Source organism: Macrotis lagotis, chromosome 7 (assembly GCF_037893015.1).
Source record: "Macrotis lagotis isolate mMagLag1 chromosome 7, bilby.v1.9.chrom.fasta, whole genome shotgun sequence".
NCBI classification, from domain to species: domain Eukaryota; kingdom Metazoa; phylum Chordata; class Mammalia; order Peramelemorphia; family Peramelidae; genus Macrotis; species Macrotis lagotis.
The window spans coordinates 75,327,524-75,352,642 of record NC_133664.1 but is presented as its reverse complement, the minus strand read 5'-3'; positions in this window follow the sequence as shown (position 1 = coordinate 75,352,642).

Below are 25,119 nucleotides of genomic sequence, written 5' to 3'. Positions count from 1 at the left end.
CTCTCCTTTAAAATATGGTTACTGAAAATTCAACAGAGATTATAGAGAACTATCTTCTTAAGAACCTACAGGAGCAATGGAGAGCCTACTGTTTTAACAAAGAGATCAAAATTTAATTCCTAAAAATGCAAAATGTTGCCAAGTCTTCCAGCTATAAGTTATCAAAGCATTTAGAGATTTCCAATTCACACTTTCATCTTCTTGCCAAACTCATGAGTATACATAAGGACTAGAACAGCACCACTTTTTTCCATTTTCCAAAGACACCTTTAAGTAATATAAATGCTGTTAATTTTGAGATACATTTTTTTTCCATTGAACTACTGGCAAACATGATTGAGCTTGTAATTCCCAAATCTTTGCTTTAAAAAACATATTTTGTAGCATGAGTTCAAGGTTAAAAAACACACATAATAAAAATAAAATAAAATAGCTTTACTATTCTCATTTCTAACTTTTGACACCATTTGTTACATGAAACTTGGAGAGTAAGTTGGCATGGATCAAATTTTTCCAATTTCATGAACAGAATTATATATAGGCAGACTAGAAGATGCCCTACATTATGTGGCTTGAGAATTTCTGTTGAAAGACCTAGAGCTCCCAGTCCTATCCAGGAGAATGACTACCATTGGAGATTAATTCATTTTGGTTAAGTCCAGGCGTTCACTTGTAAAATTCTCCTGCAAAAAATAACTTAATAATCTAGGATCACAAACTTCAGCCTATACTACTTTATCAAAATTAAGAAAATATGTCTATTTAGAAGAACATAAAGGAATGAATACTGACTGGTTTTTGACAGGATAGGGAGCAGAGAATAAAAAAGAATGCCTCTGAAGTATGGAATATTTTATAGGAAAGACTTGGGCCAGGGAATCAATGATATGTCACTGTAGCAAGGTGGCACAATGGGTAGAGTGCTGGGCTTGTGGTGAGGAAGACCTCAGCTTCATTCTTTTCTCTGATAATTAATGCCCAAACCTCATTAAGCCTCAATTTCCTTCTAGTAGTTCCTCACTCCCATGATTGTGTAAGATCAATGAGACAGCATATGGAAAGAGTTTTGCAAACCTTAATGTACCAAATAAACAATAGCTAGTAGGAAGTAGAGTAGTAGTAGTAGTAGTAGTAGTAGTAGTAGTAGTAGTAGTGGTAGTAGTAGTAGTAGTAGTAGTAGTAGTAGTAGTAGTAGTAGTAGTAGTAGTAGTAGTAGTAGTAGTAGTAGTAGTAGTGGTAGTAGTAGTAGTAGTGGTAGTAGTAGTAGTAGTAGTAGTAGTAGTAGTAGTAGTAGTGGTAGTAGTAGTAGTAGTAGTAGTAGTGGTAGTAGTAGTAGTAGTAGCAGCAGCAGCAGTAGTAGTAGTGTAGTAGTAGTAGTAATAACAGTATTTGTAGCAGCAGTAGTAGTAGTAAGTACTATAGCAGTAGCAGGAATCATCAAATTAATATTAAGATCCTATAGAGATACTGAAATTAAGAGTCCCAAGATTTATTCTCCCAATTATTTTAGCTGACTGCATAATCTTTACTATGGGTGCTTATATAAGGACTTACAATCCAGAATGAGATTCAAAATTCCTTTAAAAAGTCTACTTTGAGAAAAAAATCTAGTTCCCTTTCTACCCAACCCCAGGTGTCTCAAAAAGAGAACTCTTGCCATTGTACCATACTATGCATACTATAATTGCATAGCCTTAATAAAACATTTTATAATTAGCAAGTGCAAATGAAAATGCAGTAAAACATTACTAAATTCAGACAGATTATAATTATATGATGCTTAATCTTTCTAAAGATTTAAATAAAATAGGCAAACTCAATGAGCAGAAGTAAAATCAAGTACAGAACTATTGTTTTATCTATTAAAAAAGATTTGAAAGGTTATATGTGCTTCCCTATATTTCTTCACAGTTCACTGAATGGAAGAAAACAAATGAGTTGCATTAGAATTAGCTTTCCTGGGAGTCAAGATGGCAGAGTAGTGATAATCTTCAGCAGAACTCTCCCAACATTCCCCTGCAAACAAATTTCCAATATTTTCTCAAATCAAATTTTGGATTGGAAGAGTCACCAAGAGATCAGTGAAACATCCTTCCAGTTTGAGTCAACTAAAGAGAATGTCAGGAGAGATCTGTGACACCTGGATGAGGGCTAACCCAAAGCTCATGTAGATAAAATACCAGTGGGTAGGACTAGGTGGCATAAACTGCAGCAGCTTTGGGAACTCCCAAGCTAGAGATGGTAAGGTGACCTGAAAAGTCATCAGAAAGAGTTTTTAGGGACCCCGTGCTAGTACTACATGCAAAAAAAAATAAAAACAATTTGGCAACCCTATAGCCTCTATATGCATTTGGGAAATAGTTCAAGGATAGAGAGGATCATTTTCAGTCAAGCAGAAGTGAATCCTAAGGGGTAGTATTCCTTTTAGTCATAAGTGATCAAGAACTTTGAAAAACAGCCTCACTTCCAGTCCTAAGGGGATCAGAGATGCTGAGAGGCAGTATAGATTGCAATCCCTAGGGATCAGAGTACTTCCTAAGTAAGGACCTAAGTGCAGAACAGGAGAGCAGTAGCCACACCTCTTTCCAGATCATACCACTTTGAAATCAGCAAACATAGCTAAAACCACCAAAGTAGCTCTGGGAACAGCAATGTGGAAAAAACTTAAAACTTGAGACAGTGACCCTCATGATACCCACATTTTAACATAAACTTCAAAATCAAGAAATAATGTGGGAAATGTGCAAGCAAAACACTAAGAAAGCACCTGACCACAAAAAGCTACAGTGGTAATAGGGATGATAAGGTGCCCTGAAAATAATGAAGTCAAAACAAGCAAAGCCTCAAAGAAAAAAAATGTCAATTGGACACAAATCAAAAGATCATTGAAGGAAAAAAGGAAAAAAAAATCTTAAAAATTAGAATTGAGCAAGTGGAAGCTAATGATTTCATGAGAAGTAAGAAAAAATAAAACAAAGCCAAAGGAATAGAAAAAATGAATAAAATGTGAAACATCTCTTACAAAAACAATGACCTAGAAAATATATCTAGGAAAGATAATTTATGAATTATTGAACTATCTGACAGCCACGATCAAAAAAAGAGACTAGATGTCATATACCAATGAATTATCAAGGAAAACTCCTCTAATGGTCTCGAACTAGAGAATGAAAAAGGAACTAAAAGAATCGACAAATTACCACCTGAAAGAGATACCAAAATAATAGGTCCCAAGAATATTATACCCATAACTCCTGGGTCAAAGAAAAAATGGTTCCAGTAGCTTTCTGGCTACTTTCTTTCTGGAAACTATTCAAATGCTAAATGGCCCACAGTCAATATCACATGGAGTTTAACAACTACCACATTAAAGGAAAGGAAATCTAGGAATATGATATTCCAGAAGGCAAAAGAGTTGAGATTATAACCAAAGAGATAAGAACTTCTCTATAATTAGGACATTTAGAGGGTGTGATAGTGAATCAAGTATGCTGAGATGAAAAAAAAAAAATGAAGAGACAAAAAAGAAAGATACTCTATAAGAAGGAGAAAAAAGAGAGGAAATGGAATGAAAAATGCATAAAGAGAATCAGAAATACTTTTATAGTGGAAGGAGAAAGGAGGGAACAATACTTATGTTTCACTCATATCTAAATTGGATCAAAGAATTTAACACAAATATATAAATACAGTATTAACCCAATTGTTTGTTATTGAGCAAAGAGGTTTGGGAAAGGAGGGTGGAAGGAAATTTTGTAATTTAGAAATATACATAAACATATGGATGAATGTTAAAAAAAAAACCTTTTTTAACATGTTTTTAGAAAAGTAAAACATTAATAAAAATAAAAAATAAATTGGATCAAAGAGTGAAAAATACATTCTTAACTACATGCACATACACACTCAATTTATCAAAAAGGGCAGTAGAATTGGAAGGGAAAGGAGGAAGGGCTGATAAAAAAAGGACAGATTAAAGAAAGTAGTGTTCAGAAACCAAACAATTTAGAGCAATGGGGATAAAAAGAGAAAGAAAAGGATAAACAGAATTAAATAGGATTGGAGAAAAATGCACTGTTAGTAATCATAACTTAACATGAATTCACACACAAAATGGAAATGGATAACAGAATGTATTAGAAACCAGAATTCAAAAATATGTTGTTAAAAAAAAATACTAAACACAAAAAAGAACTAGAGTAGAATCTATTATGCTTCAGTCAGAGTAAAAAAGTCAGGGGTAGCAATCAGGTTATCACAAAAATCATACACAAATATAGACCTAATAAAAAATACAAACAGGAAAACGACATCTTACTAAAAGGCACCTTAGAAAATGAAGTAGTAACATTATTAAATATATGTGCATAACATCCCAATTCCCAAAGGAAAAGTCAAATTAATAACAGGAAGGGGAAAAAATCTTAGAAACAATCAATGATTTTTTTAAAAGACAATAATGAGGGGCGGCTAGGTGGTGCAGTAGATAGAGCACCAACCCTGGAGTCAAGAGTACCTGAGTCAAATCCTGGCCCTCAGACACTTAATAAAAACCTAGCTTTGTGGCCCTGGGCAAGCCACTTAACCCCATTGTCTTGCAAAAAAAAAAAGATAATAATAATGAGGCAACATTCCAAAATTTTAATTGGATGTCAGAATCATTGACCTGCTCTTTCTTTTATTGATGCATTTAGAGATTAAAAATTTTAAGTTTTGATATCTCTAAACACATAAGTACAAGAAAATAAAGAAATTAAAGAAAGATCAAGGATTTTGGCTTGCAACCAAAAGAAATTGTGATTCCTGGATATCTGTGTATGTATGCATGTATGTATATATCTATATACATACTATATATAATATGTAATATTTTATTACATTAAGTATGAAATGTATATCTATCTGACATAAGTATGTGTATTATCACACTGGGTGGCTAGTACAGATTGAGAAAAGCAAGCAATGAGGACAAGGAATAAGCAATGAATGTTGCAGATTTAACTTAACTAGATTTTACCAAAATATTTTATAAAATATTTTAAAATTGTCAGTTACAGGAAAGAAAAAATCCAGTTGATTCAAAACTGGTGGAATGACTAGAGTTTTAAAAAAGTAACAATAACAAGTTTTTAAAGTTTCAATTCTAACTTGAAAAGTCAGCCTCCAAAGAGCCAGCTGGGCTTTGATAACCTTACCAATGTGATTTTGAGAACTTTATCAATGACTTTGTGAAAGAATTGATGAGATGCTAATGAAAACTTAATGAAAAACTAATAGGGAAATCTAACATACTGAAGACAGAATCAGGTTGTCAAAAAGATCTTTACTGATGGGGCAACTATGTGGTGCAGTGGATAGAGCATTGGCCCTGGGGTCAGAAGGACCTGAGTTCAAATACAGCTTCAGACACTTAATAATTACCTGGCTGTGTGACCTTGAAAACATAGCAACTCATGACATGAAAGACAATTTAAAAAATAATGAAATCTTAGCCTGCATAGAAAGATCTGGTATCTAAGACAAATGGATCTAGTAATTATATAGCCTTCCATCTGGTCAGACTGCTCATTGAATACTATTTTTAGTTTTGAACACCACACTATAGTAATGGCAATAATAAGAAATAAAGGAAAGGTTATTCATCAACATTCCCAAAAATTATTTTCCATAATCAAAATCAAAACTGATTATTTTTTTCTTTAAACCCCCCAGGAGGTAAAACCTAATATAGTAAGATAGCCCAATTAACTTACAGATAACTTGGATTTGTCCTTATGTCAAGTCTAAAAATTGATCCTTTCTAATTTTTGCTCTTTATTCCTAATTTAGTCCTCTGAAAATAAAACAAACAACTCTAAAACCTTATCTCTATTCCAGGTAAGAGATTTACCAAATAAGTAAAGAGATCTACTATGACCCCCAATGCCCCTTACAGCTGCTTTCACAGGTTGGATTGCACTGTGCTGTTCTCTCACTTTAATCCTCCATAAATTTCACTTCTATTGATTCATGCATTATGAATTTATTGATCATCTCCCCTCTACAAATCAAAAATTTCATTCTCTCCTTTCCATTATCAAAAAATGAGATGGTTGGTGTCTTACCAAGCTTAAAATCTGAATTTGTAGCCTTGTGCCTATCCTTTTCCATTTTATTTTAGAATTGCCTTCATTATCCATCTCTTCATTCACATTATGTCTCTCTTATCCTTTCTTATCTTCAACTAGGTTATCTGATTAAGCAAACATTAATTAAGAACTTACTAATATGATGAGGACTGTGTGACAAGTGGTAGAATAGAGATAAAAGTTAGACACTTCTTTCCTATACAATCTTTTCCCAACTATAATCATTTTTCTAGTACCCACAAAGTGCACAGTTCTCATCATCCACTTTCTATCCACTTAAACCATCATTCTATGCCATCAACATGTTAAGACTCTTATTCATTCTGGTTGATTTCTCCCCACGTACTCATTCTTCAACCTTCTATAATTTGGTTTTTGACCCCACCATTCAACTGATAAAGGCTGTCAAATGTCTCAGCTTCTAAAATAGATGACTTCCCCCATCCCTCCTCAGTTCTCATCCTCAATAACTTTTTGCTTTCGACACTACTGAACAGCTTGTAGAAAACAAATTCTTCCTTTGACTTTCATAACATTATTTACTCTTGATTCTCCTTCCAGTTATGTTGCTGCTTCTGAATCTTCTTTATTTTAGTTTTACTTTATTTTTCTTCTTTATTTCTTTAATCATCCATTTTCCAATTCCTAAGATGGTATGCCTTTGGTCTTCCCTTTTTAAGATCTTTCATTTAATTGTCATCTGCTATTATGGTTTCAATTCTCATTTCTATGATAGTGATAGGAACTGGACTTGCCACTACATTACTTTAGGGAATTCTGAGATAAATAAACTCTTGTCAACAAAGATGGTACCTTCCTTGTCAGTTCTGGTCTTAGTGAGTTGGTGAGACCAGTGAGAAGGGACTTGTCCAAGGATCACAAAGGCACAGTATGTCATACAAGGGATTTCTTTCTGGGTCTTCCTGGCTCTAAAACTAGTTATCTATTCATTATGCCACTCAGTGTATACATAAACATATATATATATATATATATATATATATATATATATATATATATGCATGTATCTGTATAATCTATACATGTATGTAACTCTATATGACTCATGTTTAACTCTTTATTTATATGTGGTCTTCCCTATTAGAATATGACTCTTAAAGACAAGTTTTCTTTCTGTGGACAGAGTTTTTTAACTTTTCTTTATATCCTGCAGCATTTAACATAGTGCCTTCTTCATAGTTAGCATTTAATTAATGTTTATTAATTGACGAATGTACTTTCCCTGCTCCTCTCTCTAGGAATTGCCTACACTGAAGAAAGAACAGATAGATATGCCAAAAATAGAAATTTTCCAGATTCTAACATAGTACTTTTAATATAATAAATATGTAATATATATTTTCTGAATAAATAAATAAATGAATGAATTAAAATCATAGGTTGACATGTTCAAATTTTGAAATTGACTAGAGTTTAACATTTTTTTCAATTGATCATGCAAAATGGCAAGATAAAAAATTATTACAAAAAATAACATTTGCCTCCTTCTCTATTCCTGGCAAAGTCTTTCTTTCCCTACCAACTTTAAGAGCATATAACTTGGTAGAGACTTAATTTGATGTGCAATTATGGAACTATGAATAGTTTCAGTGGTCAAACCAGAAAAACTGTCATCAATGCACAGCTGAATAGACAGAACTTGATGTTGTGTTCCACTTCCAGTGGATCAGTTTTCTCTTCTTTTTGATAAGGACAAAAAAACTTTACTAAAAGTATTGAAATGGAAGGAAAATTAGGTATTATCAAAGCTGACTTTAAAAGGAAAATGAAATTTATGCTTTATGTGAGTAGGAAATATTACAATGAACACCAAAACCCCAGAAATCTCCCAAGTTTAAATTTCAAGTATCAAGAAATTTGGATCAGACTACAATTTCCCAGACAACTTCAATATTTTAAAAGACATATTTGGGGCAGCTAGGTGGCACAGTGAATAGAGCACCAGCCCTGGAGTCAGAAGGACCTGAGTTCAAATTTGACCTCAGACACTTAATAATTACCTAGTTGCACTGCTATTTGGCGTGGGTAGGGTGTTTGATAAATGTGTATCAACTGGCCCAATAATAGCATTGGAAATTATGCCAAACAAAGAATAAGACATTGAAATTGTTAGCTTGACAAATTGCTGCTGAGTATTTGTAAAGCTCTCTGTAAATGGAATCAGAAAATCTCTGTTAAATTTCTATTTAAGTTTTTTGCTAGCAGAGGAACATCAGGAGCTATTTATTATGCCCATAAACATCTGTATCCCTAGAGAACATAGGTATGGCATATACATAGGTACATGTAGGTCCTCAAAAATTATCTATATTTGATGCTGATAGTGGAGACACAGAGAACTGGATATACAAAGTGAAAAATGCTAATTAAGATGACATGCATATATTCCACATTTACCAACTTAATGGAAGTCCCCAGATTGAATCTACTCTTAGAAAAAAAAAAAAAAATATATATATATATATATATATATATATATATATATATATATGGAAATAAGAAGCCTGAAGCTTTAAAATCAACCAGATTTGGAGGAAGAATAATGAAGGGAAAACTGAAGAAGTAAGTAGATAATAATGTTGAGGCTGACTGGTAGGAGATTCAGGAAAGAATTTTCTACAAGTCAAAGTAAACAAGACTTACAATAAGGATGGTATAGTGATGTCAAGTGTTAAATGCATCAAAGAAGTTGAAGAAACTGAGAAATAAGAAAATATATTTGGATTTCACTAGCAGGCAGAGGACTAATCTATTAGCTTGAGGAGCTGAGTTGAGAAAAGAAGAAAGAGACAAACTTGTTAGTAGAACATACAACAGGGTCGATCTATTTATGGTCTGAATCAGACACTCACTAAGTAATTTTCTCTACCATGCCAAGTCAAGATTTCTAATTACAGAATTTGTCTAAAATGTGTTCCAGCTGTCCAGAAGGTTTTTCTATTTGGTGATATCATAACCAGAAGGTTTATTAAATCTCTGCAGCTGGAGTCCAACCTCTGATGTCTGAGCAATTCCACTAAAGTATTTGGTGGAGCAGAGATCTCTCCACTAGGAGTTATCTCTCCATTTGGAAAAAAAAGAAAAATGGGGAAATTAAATGACAATATATTCCACCTTTCCCAATAAACATTTTTTTTTGCTTTATGTTTATTTCAAATTTTGTAATTAAGGGTAACCTTTTTCCCTTGATAACTCTATAATTAAAAAAAAAAAGAAACACGTTTTCCATTTTGTAAGTTTTCATGAGTGACTGTGAGTATTTGCTGGACCAGCTCACATATTCTTTTCTCTATTGTAACACTAATTTTGCTAACACCTTACAAGAAAGAAATAACTAGCTTATTTGGGTGATTTGTTTGGATATACTACCCTTCCACAAATCAACAAGCCATTGCAGTGAGCCATATCATACTAAGCACTGGAGAAACAAAGAATGTGCCCAAATTGGACTCCTATCTCAAGGAATTTATATTCCAACGAAGGAAGCAAAATTTAAACAACAAAGTATGCGCATTGTGGACATAGTTTAAATGAAAGGTAATCTCAGGAAGAAGACTTTAGTAGTGGCAGTGGCCAGGAAAGACCTCTTACAGAAGATGGATTCAAGAAGAATTTTTAAGTACTATTAAATCCAGATAAGTAACATTTTGTCATCCTATGTGGGGACAAGGAGTGAAGGAGGGAGAGACAGAGACTGGAATGAAATGAAGATCAGCAGTCTACTCAAAATAGACAAAGACTATCAGGGAAACCCCAGGAATAAAAAAACACATAAAATTGATCATTTAGAGAATTTGTGTAAAAAAAAAAGTTACTTTGAGATAACCTTTTCCCTATGAGGAACAAACTTCTGGCTAAGGATCACACTTAGCATCAATTGCTTTTATCAATACAACACAAAACTGAGATTAGTCTAAGTAAAAGAAACTTTGAGGTTAGGGCTAGAGTGGCACTGTAAACTAACCACTGATACTAAATTCAGAAGATCTGAGTTCAAATCCAATTTTTGCTACTTTCTATTTGAAGATGGGCAAATCATTTACCATCCCTAAGAATCAGTTTCCCCATCTGGCACATCAAAAAATGATGCTTTGTTACATAATAAATAGCTAGTCCTGAAAGCAGGAAGATCTGTGTTTAAATGCTGTCTCAGGGTCTCCTCTCTGACCATGGGCAAGTCACAAAACTGCCATTTGTCTCAGTTTCCCATCTGTAAAATTAAAATAATCACAGCATCTACCTCCCAAGGTTGTTGTGATGATTAAATGGGATGTTTGTGACTTAGCAAGCAGTTCCTAGCACAAAGTAGTTACTATATTAAATTCTAGTCATTATTATTATCATCATCATTGATTTTTAGTCATGTCCTACTCTTCAAGGTCCCATTTGGGGATTTTTGTTGGCAAAGATACTGGAGAGGTTGGCTATTCCAGCTCGCTTTGCAGATGAGTAAACTCATGCATACAGGGTTAAGTAATTTGCCCAGTCACACAACTTGTAAGTGTCTGATGCTGAATTTTAACTCTGAAGATGAATCTTCCTGACTCCAATCCCAGCTTTCTACTTACTATGCCACCTAGCTTCAATTTATTATTATTATTATTATTATTATCATTATTATTAATTTATTTTCATTAAATGCTCATTTATTGAACTATAAATTGACATTCTGAGATTCATTCAGTTCTAGATTCATTATCCTATGGTTCTAAGAAGAAAAGAAACAGAAAAACTAAGCTATTTTCTTATTCCAACATGGACTTTTACTCTTTGCAATTTAGCTCCACTAACTCATCTCTTATTATGTATACTCATAAAATACCCTTCTTTCAGCCAAAGCTGACCCTTTTCCTCTTGCAAACCGTGGGAGCTCATGCATGTTTAACCCCATTGGGGCAAGCTCTCTATTTATCAGGGCCCTCAGGAACATGAGACAACTGGAATTCAACCAGTCAAGATGAAGGTGGTAATGGCAGCCAGGGGGAAACACCTGGAGCATATACCAAGCTTAATATCAGATCCCTCATTTGGGCAGTTGAGCCTGACTTGCCATTGAGATTTATAACACTCAAAGTACTACAAGTTCAACATCTGTATATAGATTCCCAAATGACAAGAATAGTTGAAGAGTAAAAAAATGTGTATGCACACAGAATATATAGATATTATCTATGTAGATGTTCCCATACCATACACAAACCTATATCTTACAGAATGTGCATATCTACATGCATGCATGCCTGTATGTAGATTCATAGTTCTATGTCACAGGCACATATACAATCTTAGTTAATACAACAGTGGAGCTCTCCTTTATTCCTATCCATATTCTACTATTATCTACAGAATTCAGTTGGAGCTCCTGCATATCAGAGAATCCCCTATCTTCCTATTTTATTTCCTATTACTAAAGAACTGAATCATCTAATGATTTCTTGGAATAAGCATTATCAATCAGAGAAGAAAAATGATGCAGCTATAATTATTCCTGAAGGAACAATACAACAGAATATAGTCATGGCTTTGGAGTCAGATGAGTGTTGCATTCAAATTCAAGTTTGAGTCCTGCTAGCTAAATGAGCTTGGGAAATCTCTTTAACCTCTCTGATCATCTGATCGTCATCTGAAAAGGAAGAGAGATTAGAAGAACTCTTATGTTCCTTGCATATCTAAATATATGATCTTAGATGAAATCAAATGTGTGCATAATCTATTATTGAATCAATATAAGTTGACATTTAATGATTTTCATGCCCTCTACATAGATTGTTCCAGAGTTTTAGAAGAAAACTTTAGAGTGGGAAGCCTATTATTTCTCCACTTTTAATAACTAATGAAACTGTAGCTCGAAGAGATACACAAATGTGAGTATAAACCCAAATTTCATTCCTCCAAGCCAATTAGATTGTTTATTATGCTCATTATATTGGCTTTTTTCTTTACCAGAAAAATTGTACCTGATTGTGTGTGTGCACTTATGTGTTTCTGTGTGTGTATTGAAAAAACATTCCAGTCTATTGATAAATATACTCTTTATAGAAATTTATCTTCCTCTGATTTTTTTCCCTGTATCTAGAATATTCTTTCTCTTTGTCTCTGGGTCCTTGCTTCTCCATCTTCCTTCAAGTCCCAACTAAAATTTCCTCTACAGAAAGCCTTTTACAACCCCTCCTAGTTCTAGTGTCTTTCCTCTATTAATTATTGATGATTAATTCTAGTATCAGTAAATATTTGTTTACTTGTTATTTCTCTCTTTATATTGTGAGATCCCAAGTACAGAGACTATTTTAACCTTTCTTTTGGTTTCCAATGCCTAGGTACAAGGTAGGTTTTTAACAATTCTTATTGACTTTCTGTACAACCTTTGCTATTAAGTGGTTTTTGTCCCCTATAAACATATTTCTCAGATTTATTCCTTTGTTTCACCAAAGGGGTAATAGGAAACTTTCATAAGCAGGAAGACAAATAGACAGCAAATTCTCTGTGTAATCACTTAACTTTTATAAATCAATGTGTATAACTCTAAAAGGTGGTTGACTATTGTCAAAACTCATTTTCTTCCTGAAAGATAAACTAGGGTTTTATAGAACTGGCACTTTGTTAAGCCTGCTGTTCCATCTGTTCTATCCCATTCAGTGGCTAAATGTGAGTGATTTAAGACAGGCAATTACTTTGGGGAGACAAATGACTCCATTAGAGTTCAGTTGCCCACTGCTCCAGCTGTTAGAGTGTGGTCAGAGACTGACTCACATGTAAATTGTTTTGATAGTTCTCATTTTGCTTATCTGACACTGTCCAAGCTCGTCTGCAGATGTGCTCAGCAATGAAGTGTAGAGTCGGGGTTACCTGCCTTACAGAAGGTTACCATTGGTCCCTGGTGCTGCACTACTCATTGTGGGAAGCTTTCTTGGGTGTTGTTCTCAGACTTTTGGAAGGAGTCCAAGTATACTAGAAATAGCAATTGCTACACAGGAAACTCTTTGGGTTAATACATCTTGCAAATTCTCTTCTCCCACTGCTGATGGAGGCTTGGAAAGTAGTAATTCATCAGCTAATTTTTTTCTCAAAACAGCTAAATGAAACTTTAAATCAAGTTTGGCCAAACCTGGGGATTACAGATGCAAAGTCAATAAAATTTTGAACTGAGTTACATTTTCCATTCAGTAATTATGAAACTTAGGCACTTTTTGACCATTCAAGAAGTTCCCTTGATACTCTATGACTATATTATTTGGACATATACAAATCAAATCCAGTATAGATAAGACAGCATCGTTCTCAAACACATTGGGAATGACTTTCTCTAGGAATCAATTTGATTTCTATTTTTTCAATTAAAATTCTCAAGTGACTTGACTTGAACCTTGGACAGAGAAACCTAAGTAAAAATAAATTAGTAGGTAGAAATAGAATATTTGGGACCCAGCATAGGAATGGTATGTTATGAATATATTTTTTTTTAGATTTTTGCAAGGCAAACAGGGTTAAGTGGCTTGCCCAAGGCCCCACAGCTAGGTAATTATTAAGTGTCTGAGACCAGATTTGAACCCAAGTACTCCTGACTCCAGGGCCAGTGCTTTATCCACTATGCCACCTAGCCACCCAAATATATTTTTTTAAAAAGGCAGAATCGACAAGTAAGTAGACTTTTCCTTTTTCTTGTTCAGTAGTTTTCAATCAAGTTTGACACTTTGTGATCCCCATTTGTGGTTTTCTTGGCATAGATATTGGAGTGGTTCATGGTTTCCTTTTCCAGCTCTTTTTTACAGATGAAGAAGCTGAGTCAAATATGATTAAGTGATTTCAAATCCTATTCTCTAAGTCTACTTAGCAACTAGGTGTCTCAGTGGATAGAGAATAGGATTGGAAATCAGAAAAAATATCTTCATCATGAGCTCAAATATGATATCAACCACTTACTAGCTATGTGGCCCTGGGTAAATCACTTAATCTTATTTGATTTGTTGATTTGAGAAGAATTATATATATATATATATATATATATATATATATATATATATATATATATATATTATATACACATATATAATATTTTATAGAATTTTTAAATAGTATAACATTTTATAATATTTATAATATAATATTTATAATAATATTATAATAAATGCAATATAAAATACAGATTAACAAAGTATAGCATTATATAGCATAATAATATGTTGTCATAGCATAGCATACATTCTATAGTATGGTATATTAAAATACAATATGAAGCAATATCAAATCAACAACAATCAAAAGTAAATATTTAACTCAGAAACAAATTAAACAGAAAAATAAGGGATAACTGCTGTAAAACATTTTCCTATTTTTCTAAGAGAAGACCTTTTTTCCATAAAGTAGAATCAATATATTTCCCAAGTTTATCATAGGATAAACCAGACTCATATTCTGCTCCATGAAGATATAAATTTTTTTCAGTTTATAGCTGTCATTTTCTTCTTTGGAAACCTAGTCTCTAACACACTCTAATAAGTAAATAATATAGATATTTATTAAGATATGAACTTTCAAACCACTTTGATATTTACCATTTAAATACTAAAGTATAGATTGGAGTATGAAGGAGAGATAACTACAATGTACAGAAAAAATAAAATAAAAATAAAATAAACATTCATATATAAACAAACATGATATTATATCAAATTATATCATACAATAGTATAGAATGCATGCTATGATATGACGCTATACTGTGTTATGGTGTCCTTTATTAATCTGTATTTATGTTGCATTTATTATAAAATGTTATACTATATAAAAAGTGTTAGACAATACAGTATAATATGGATGGAAGGTCAAATATTGTGCAGTATTGTACTATGCTTTCCATATTGTATCTTGTTTTATATATATGTATATATGTACATATATATTCAATATCCAATTGTATTCAAATTTTATTAAGATGCTTTAATGTACAGAGTACAAAGATAAAAATGATAGTCTCTGTCCTAAAGGAGTTTACATTCTCCTAGAATACACACTATATGTAAGCAATAATCAAAACATTTAGAAAAATTTGCAAAATAATTTTAACACATATGGAATACTGCAACCTAAGAGATAATTAAAAAGTTTTGCCTAAGAACTGACCTTGTTCTGAAAGGATCTTAGAATCCTAAAGTAAGGAAGGTGTGTATACTAGCAATGCAGAGTGCAACTGGAAAGGCCTGGAAGAAAATGCTGAGCAAAGCCAATTTCTGACACGAGTTTGATGGGTACAGAAATTAAGTGAAGGGGAAGAATATGAAATGGACCAAAAGGGTAGGTGGGAGCTACACTATTGATGTCTGTAAATGCTGAGTTAAGAATTTTATAGAGGAAAGAATCAGGAGTCATTGAAGATTTGGGAGTAGGGAGATGTTAATAAAAATCTCTTGTTTAGAAATTCAGTTTTGGGGGTGGCTAGGTGGCGCAGTGGATAAAGCACTGGCCCTGGAGTCAGGGTTACCTGGGTTCAAATCCGGTCTCAGACACTTAATAATTACCTAGCTGTGTGGCCTTGGGCAAGCCACTTAACCCCACTGCCTAGCAAAAACCTAAAAAAAAGAAAGCAAATTCAGTTTTTGTGCTATATGGATAATGGACTAGAGAGGGGAAAGACTAAAGACAGGAAGAGCAACTCCAAAAAGTCAAAGTAAGAACACTGTGGTAGAGGTTATGTGAATCTAGAGCAAGGAAAAGATGCAAGAGATACCTTGGGGATAAATCAACAGGACATCTCAGCTGATGGAATAGAGAGGATAAAACCAGTACAAATAAATTAGAACCTGCTTGATAGAAAGGATGATATGTCAACAAAGTTAGAAGAAAATAAAGGAAACATAATTTTTTGGATAAAATATGTCTTATTTTGGATATCTTGGTTTTGAGATTCCTTTAGGACATCCAAGTACAGATGTACAGACAACAATGTTACTGTAGAAACATGAGTCAGAAGAAAGATGAGGATTGCATAAGTTAAAGAGGAAGTCATTTATATAGAAATATTACTTGTGAATTTATGAAAATACTAACAGTTTAGAGGACGAAAAGAAGAGGGCACTTTTCATTAAGGAGAAGTAATGGGATTTTTGATATAGTAACAGAGATTACGAATGAAACGTCAAAGACAGAAGAATCAAGAGAAAGCAATGCCATGAAAAATCAATGAATAAAAGAATATCCAAGAGCACAGAAAGACTGATTTTGGTGAAGGTTTCAGAAAGGTGGAAAAGAAAAAAGATTTAAAAAGGTCATCAGATTTAGCAATTTAGATATTATATTACCTTGGAAGTTAAGTGATGGGTAAAGAATTCAAACAGCAAAAGGCAGAGAAACCAGTGGCAAATAAGGAAATGGAATTAAGGAGTATAGATGACACATTTTAGGACATAAAAAAATAGAGATACAGAATAATATCTTGAGAAGATACCAGAGTCATTTTTGGGGTTTGGGAGGGATTTATTTTTAAGCATGGAAGTTACTGAATATGTTTGTAAATAGCAAAGTAGGAACCAATGGATAAGAAGTAGAACATAAGAGAAAGCCAGGAAATGATAAAATGAGGGGGAAAATGCTGGAGGAAACCAATACATGTAGAGAATTTTGCCTTAGCAAAGAGCCAGATGGTATAGTGACCTGAGTGCCAGTCCTGGATTCAAGAAGACTCTGCTTCCTGAGTTCAAATCTTCCTCAGACACCTGCTAACTGGGTAACCTTGGGCAAGTCACTTAAACCACTTAGCTTCAGCATTTCCATCTGTAAAATGAATTGGAGAAGGAAATTCTAAACTGCTCTTAAGGAAATCTCAAAGGGGATCCCGCATAATCAGACATAACTGATCAACAACACAGACAACCTTGTGAGTTTTGATGCATTCTCTTCCCAACTCTCAATCTGAAAAATGTCTAGAGCTAGGCTGGCTACATCTTCTCATCAGCTGTACTAATGAAAGGGGTGGGTGGGGTGGCTTTACCTAATATCTTTAGCTTCTGCTTCCATCAATATATGTTTAACCAAGACTATCTGTTAAAAAAAAATCAGTCTAATCAATTGACTTTAAGTACAAGTCAGAAAGGAGCATTAACTAACATGGTAATATATGAGCAGTTGGTGAAAAATATCCTGTCTCCAACATCCATGACACAATAGTCTCAAGGAAATACAGACATCAGGGGAGACTATAAAGAGAACATAGGTGACAAAGGAGCAACATAACTCAGTTGTGTGGAGTTCTTTTCTCTCATTAATGGAAATTTCCTTTTCAACTTAAAATTGATAGAATAAATCTTTGCTTACCTATCTTTGGTTGTCAAAGTAGACAACACTATGAGTGAAGTTGCTATGACACTGACAGGAGGATGGGAATTGCTGCTGTCCTGGGACTGCAGAAATGCTAATGAGAGGATGGGAAGTTCAGGATTCTTAAAACTATTTAAAGTTGAAAGAACATCCTGAAGTGAAAGGAATTGGAAGGGGAAAGAGCTAGTCAAGGCCAAATCAAGATTTCTCCTCTCCACCCCACTTCTTTCCTTCTCAGGAGTGTTCAACTAGAACTCAACATACACTTCAGTTTGTTTGTATGTTTGTTTTTAATTCTTTATCCTCTTTCTGTTTTTTGATAATATGGAGATGATCCCCGGAGGAACAACTTGGTTTACCAACCTCAATTACTGCCTAGTTTCATTTCCTTTCATCCAATGGCATGTAAGAGACTTTTCCATACTTAATCTCAAGTCTTTTCAAATGTTCAATTTGCTTTAACTCGGGACCTATCTAAAAACCACCTGCCTAGAATGACTAGGAAGGATTGAGGACAGTTTATGAATCAACAATTCAATCAAAAAGCATTTCCTGTGTGATCAGGTGTTGTGCAAGGAACTGGGACCTAAAAGTGTTTGTCTTTGCATGTGCACATATATAAAAATGAATCCACATGTATATGTGTGGGCATGAGCATGTATCTATAGCCATTAAAGTGCATGTTGTACATATATATACATGTTCACATACTCCTATTAAAATGCAGATTGGCTATGCATATGTATGAGCACACACATGCTATAAATATAAATCTAGGCATATACATGAATTTTTATTTACTATTATATGTATATGAATACATATATGTGTGTTTATAGAGTATATATGAATACATGCGTATATGCACAATACCTATATTATACATGCTACATCATCTATATAAGATATTTTGGAAAGCACTATAAGAAACAATGGAAAGGTTGCTTAGCAAGTAGTTCCTGAGCTGAGAATTTTTGCATGCTGAGTTTCTGAAAAGACTAAGTGCAAAAGTGGTAGATTAAGCCATAAAAGCAACAGCACCAAGACATGAGCTGAAATATTTAAAAAGAATACAAAAAATCTAGTTTGGCTGGACCACAGCACATATGCAAAGGAGAATTGTGGAACAAGGAGACTGTTGGACCCAGGTTTTAAAGAACTCTAAATAGGACTCAGAAGAATGAACTCTCTCATTCCTTTGTATAGTTAAATCAATCATGATTGGCAAGTCTGTTCTTAGAAATTGTCTTTTCCCTTTATTTGATTATAAGCATATAAATCATAGATCTTATAGATGGATAATGAATAAGGAGCTAACTTCAGAATAGGGAAGACCTTGACTTCTACTGGGTAGATGAACTCTAGTCTGTGTCCCAAATAGCAGCACCACCAGTATATCATGTTTTATAAAACATTTTAAAGTTTGCAAAGTTCTTAAGTTATTTCCTTTGATACTTATAATATCCCAACTAAGTATTTGATATTATGAACCTTATTTTCTAGATTAGAAACTGAGCTTCAAAAGTAAAAGAGATTATAAGATTATGAGGCATTATTTGAACCTGTCTTCCTGAATCTATTGTATCTTTCTAAACTATCTACACTGCTGAAATCACAGATCGTTAACTCTGCACCAAAATATATATGTTATATGTGCATACACTATCTAATGTATATCCATATATTAGACATAAATTTAATATGAACATATAAATAGAAACAAATATACTTTAAGAATAATTCTTGTTTTTATTTTTGCATAATAATATACCAGACACTGAGTTATTTTTTTGCCATTATAATTTTATTCAATCTTCACAAAACTATTTAATAAATGAGGAAACTAAGGCCAAGATATGGTAAATGACTTGACCAGGATCAAGCATCTGGTAGGTCATATATGAACTCAATTCTTCCTAAATCCAGTCCTAGTTTGTCTGAGTCAGTTGTATCGCTGAAATCAAAGGGCTTTACTTTCTGCAATGTTTGTGCTCATACATATTATTGAATGTTTGTTGATATGTGTATATGCTTATACTGATGTGATGTGAATATCAATCATTAGATTTAACTTTTGGGTTTCTGAAAAGTCTAAGTGCAAATATCGATATATAGACATGCATTTGAAACTATATGTACATATACACATATGTGTGTATAAAAAATATACACGCACAACTGCACTGTATATACTTTCATCAATATAAGAAATACAAATCTAAGTAAGATATAGACTACAAGCAAGTAGGGGACAGGTAAAACATGATTTGCCAGCTAGCAAAAGTTCTGCCATTTTCCAAAACTATTCTCACTAGCCTACTACAGTTTCTTAAATTCCTCCACCAGAAATTCACCATTAAGCATTGTGTTTTCTATAAAATGAGAAATACCCTTGGGATTGCAACATCTTAAATCCTAAATCTAAATGGAATTCATTTATCAAAATGACTAGCTATTAACTAGCAAGATAATACAAAGAGGCATACATTAATGGATAAATATATTTTTAGGGAGATAAAGAAAGAAATAGGTTCTAATCATAGGGTTTTATTGGGGGGAGGTAGACCCAGGTAGGAACAGAAATGAGAGTCCCTAGAAGTCAGAAGATAATAAAAGAACTCTCAAGAGGGAGGGCCAATGGAACTTTTAAAAATAGATGCAGGGGATTATAGATTTAAGTTCTATATTATTAATTAACAACCGCCATTGAATAATTTGTATGGTTGTTTACCCATTAAAATTTAGTTGTTCCCTCTGTTCATAGATAGAGATTCTGATAGAATAATGTATTTCACTTAATTACCCTTGCATATTGTTCCCATTTACCCTACAGCTCATTTCCTTTCAGTATTTACTGCTATTACTAACTTTTGGAGATCTCCGGATGCTCCGGAATTGAGTGTTCTTTTCACACCAAGATAGGTTTTAATCCTCTCTTGACTGGCTGTAAACCCCAGGTTTTCTCTTTTAATAAGTTATTTGGTTTCAGGCCATGTTCTTGCTAGGTGTGTGACCAGACTCCCTGGAATTCTATCATTCAGGAGAACATGAGACTGAGATGTTGAGTTTTAACTTAAAATTTTAGAATTTAAAATCTGATCATCTTCAACACACTTATTAATATCTACATATTTTCTTCACTGGGGCAGTTAAAAGAAAGGGCACAAGAGATACTATACTAGGGCCTACCATATAGGAAGAAAACAATAAGAATTCATTTTGAGCAGGGATACTTTTTTTTAGTCAAAAAGACTCATTTTGAAGTCTAAAAATAACATAGTGTAGGGTAGTTCTTAGTTCTGTAATAAAGTAAAACACAAATTCAAAGTTCTTGAGTGAAAATTGTCCTCAGAAATCATCTAATTGTTTTACAAATGAGGAAACTGAGGCCCTGAGAGAGGAAGTGAATATTCACAATGTTACCTACATTGTGTAATACTGTGATAAATGTAAGAGCTGGGATTTGAACCTATTTCCTCAGGCTCTTTCCAACTCATCATGAATTCTCACTATTTACCCTAAAACTACTACTAAAAATGTCAATAAAAATATTCTTTGCTTAAGACTCTTCTCTTCTTTATAAAGGTATCTTGCATAATTTTTGTTGGTTTGTTTGTTTTCAAAACAAATACTCTACACCAAGCAGGAGGTCACATGGGATTCCATTCCACTGTGGTTCTTGCACTAGGTTTGCTCCCAAATTAGCTTATCCATTCCTTTATTATACAAATGTGGAACAGCTGTAGCTCTCCAGCAATGAATTCTCTAAACCCTCTCTAAGTAGGCTTGCTTGCCTAGCCTCCCTGAAGTTCTCAATTGATTTACTCTGGATCAGTTTATCACTAAACCATTAACTTAATTTAACAGTCTGCAAAAGACCTCAAATAAGATTCTGCACCTATTCTTCTGGCCTTATATTAATTAGCCACATCTGTTCTGGTTGTGTGTGTGTGTGTGTGTGTGTGTGTGTGTGTGTGTGTGTGTATGTCTGTGATACATGTACATGTGTAGGTTTTTACCATGGCATTGCCTTTTAAAAAAATAGCCTATTATTTCAAAATCCATCACAAAACTACAGTCATCAAAATGTTGCCAGGTAAATAACGCCTAAAGAGAAAGGGGGATGGGGAAGCAATACCCATAGTGTGAAAAAAGGTAATGATAATCCATGGATTCATATGTTTCATGCCATCCCAAACCTGTAGGGGAATCCACAACCCAATCACTTCTCATAGTTTCTTTCTATCACAAAGACAGAAAAAATGGGAAGGAGGGAGAAAAGAAGGAAGGGAAGGAAAGGAGAAAGGAAAGAAGGGAGGAAGAAGGGAAAGAAAAGAAAGACAGACAGACACAAAGAGGCCCTGGAGAAGAGAGTTTGAAGGGTATGATAGTTTGTGGTTTTTAATTATGTCATCTTTGACTCCATTTTCATTCATTTTCAAGTTGCAAAAATTAAGAGGATGGTTGCTTTCTCTTCCCTGGGAGGGCAGGAAAGGCCGGAAGCATCTGTTCACATCCATGATTATCACGGAGTCAAGTCCAATAGTTTCTCCCAGAGACTTTCTTGTGAGCAATTTAATACTTTCCTTCACACTGATTCCTGGAGCTCCTTCTGGCTCACTGCCGGGAAGCCACTGGCTGGACATGAACTACTTTCACACTGTCTGAAATTCCGGTTGCCTCCCACACTGTCTCAGAGCATTGTCCAGTGGGTAGAAGAGAGGATTGGAATCTGGGCAATTCCAAAGATTTGCTCTGGTAGACTCAAATACCAATACTAAACAAACTTTAGTTAGCATGCCTCTAGAACAGTAGTATGCTTTCCTCTTTCTTCACTTGCTATATGATATTAATGGAAAAGGGGAAGAAGGGGCACTGAGTTGTTTAAAGGAATTTCATATAGGAAAAGATATATACTTATAATAGGCTTATGTTTTCACAAGTAACAGTATTTGAATGAAGAGACAAACTGTAGCAAGAGAGATTTCAATTTAATATTATAAAAATATTGTGTTGCTAACAATATCATTACTAAGTAATATCCTGCCTCTGTGTATAATATTATCTCTCTCTCTCATTGTTTGTCTCTCTTTGTCACTGTGTCTCTGTGTCTCTACCTCTCTCTCTCTCTCTCTCTCTCTCTCTCTCTCTCACACACACACACACACACACACACACACACACACACACACACATAATTTTCCACAAATGTATGATTCAGAAGCTATAACATCTTGGAATCAACCTAATCCCAAATCTTATTTGATAGATTAGGAAATTAAGTCAGAGAGAGACACATTCAAATAATTAGTATATATTAAGAATCTATAAGGTATTGAGCAAAGTACTAAGGAGTATGAAGAAAGACAATAAATAGTTACTGCTTTAGAGAAGGTCTCAGCCTAATGGAAGTAGTTTCTCCTAGATTATACAGGAAATGGTCAATGAAAGAGGCAATATTTGAACCTAAGTTTGAATCTGAAGCAGTGCTATTTCTAAGGGACATTTCTGGGTCACTTAACAGTCACGCAAAATCCCTTTCCACACTGGGAACTCATGATTCCTTCAAAAAACAATGCAAAAGGATAGGGAAATTTCTCTAAGGACTAAAGGTCATTTAGTTGAAAAATGACCCTCCCCCTTCCCTGAGACTCCGTTGGATCTTTCACAAGCTTTCTCCTCATATATAATATCAAATAGTATTTTGAATGGAGACATAAGATCATAAAGCTGGAAGGGAACTAGGACACCATCTGTTCCAAATTTCTCATTTTACAGAGAAGGAAACCAAGGTCTAGAGAGATCCTATGGATTGCCACACAGGTACAAAACAGCAGAGAGAATTTGAATCTGATCACTTTCATTCCAAATCCAGTGCTTTCCACTACATCACACATTGCTTTTTCTACCCCCAAAACATTAAAACAAAATAAAGCAATAGAAATGGAAAAGTGAAGCTTTTCTTCCCTGGAGACTCAAAAGAACAGGAAGAGAGCCCTGTCTCTTCTCAGCCACCTGTCATTTTAGCCCTAAAAGTATTGTTTTCATTTCAATAATGGTGTCCAAAATGCTTCTCCCAATTGGCCAGACTGGAGGCAGGTATTCAGGGTTTACACAAAAGTACCAGATGTTGCAATCTTGGCCTGTCACTTATGCACATAATTAGATACACATACTTTCATTTAGAAAACTGCTGTTCTATTTCCAACTCTAGTGGCCCAGCAAGGATATCAAGTGTAGAGGGAGGCACAAAATCTCCCCCCACCACATTGCTGGCGATAATACATATAAATATTTGACTACTTCTGAGGCATTACCTATACAAATAAAAACACTATAGTCTTGATTGCTATTGAATTTATAAAAGAACTTATATTTTTAAAATATCACTAAGTATAAAAAGCATTTGTTGTTGTTCAGTTTTTTTAATCATGTTTGACTTTTTGTGAACCCACTGGGGGTTTAATTGGCAAAGATACTTGAGTGATTTTGCCAATTCTTTTTATATCTCATTTTATAATTGAGGAAACTGAGGCAAAAAACAGTTACGTGATTTACCCAAGTTCACAGTTGACCCTTATCTTCATTTTATAGGTAAGGAAAGTGAGACAGACAGAGGATAAGTGCCTAGGGTCATACATCTAGTAAGTATCTGAGGTTAAATTTACTCAGGGAGATGAGTCTTTCTGACTTTAGACCCAGGATTCCTATCCACTGAACTATCTGGCTACCAATTTAAAAACATACAGGCAGATATTTTTTTCTGCAATTTTTTCAAACAGATTGGTTATTTTATAATATTTTAAGGTATTATCCTTTTCTTAAGTGAAAAAAAGCAAAGAATCATGCATTTAGAACTTGAAAGAATGTTAGGAAATATCAGTTCCAACACCTTCACATTGGACTTCACATTGTCAAAATCCTGCCTCAGAAACTGATTTGTTATGCAACCTTGGGCAATTCACTTTAATCTCTCTGAACCTTAGTTTCTTCATCTGAAAAATGGTACTAATTATAATGCAAAGCTTGTGAAGATCAAATGAGATAGAAAGTAAGATGTTTAACAAGTCTTAAAGTACTGGCAGCAGCAGCAATACAGATGCCCAGGTTCAAAGAAGTAGTTAACAGTTCAAGCAGAATTTGAACCTAAGACTTCCTGTTTCTATGGAAAATGATCTAGCCACTATGTTAAACAGCATCCCAAATCAACTGTTACTGTCCTAGAGAAGTGTTTTTAACCTATGATTCCCTGAAGCTATTGAAAAATATTTTGATAACATTTAATAAATTTGGTTTACTTTGTAATACTATGTATTTTATTTTATATATTTAAAAATATTCCTCTGAGAAGGGATCCAAAGAGATTCAAGATGAACAAGAAAAAAAGTTAAGAATGCCTATAGAAAAGGATCACTGAGTTGCTGAAAGGGAAAAATTTAATTAATTTTTGATGATCTACTTAAATACAGAAAGTACAAAAAGATCTGCCTAAAGACTGATATTTTTTGCTCCAATTAAAATATAGCAGAGTCTCAGAATTATATATGTCTAATAAATATTTGTTATGTGATTTCTCTAAATCAAATATCAAGAGTAAAGAGCAGTAACCACTGCTTATGAATAAAATACTTATACACTGAACCGACTCACTGAAATTAAG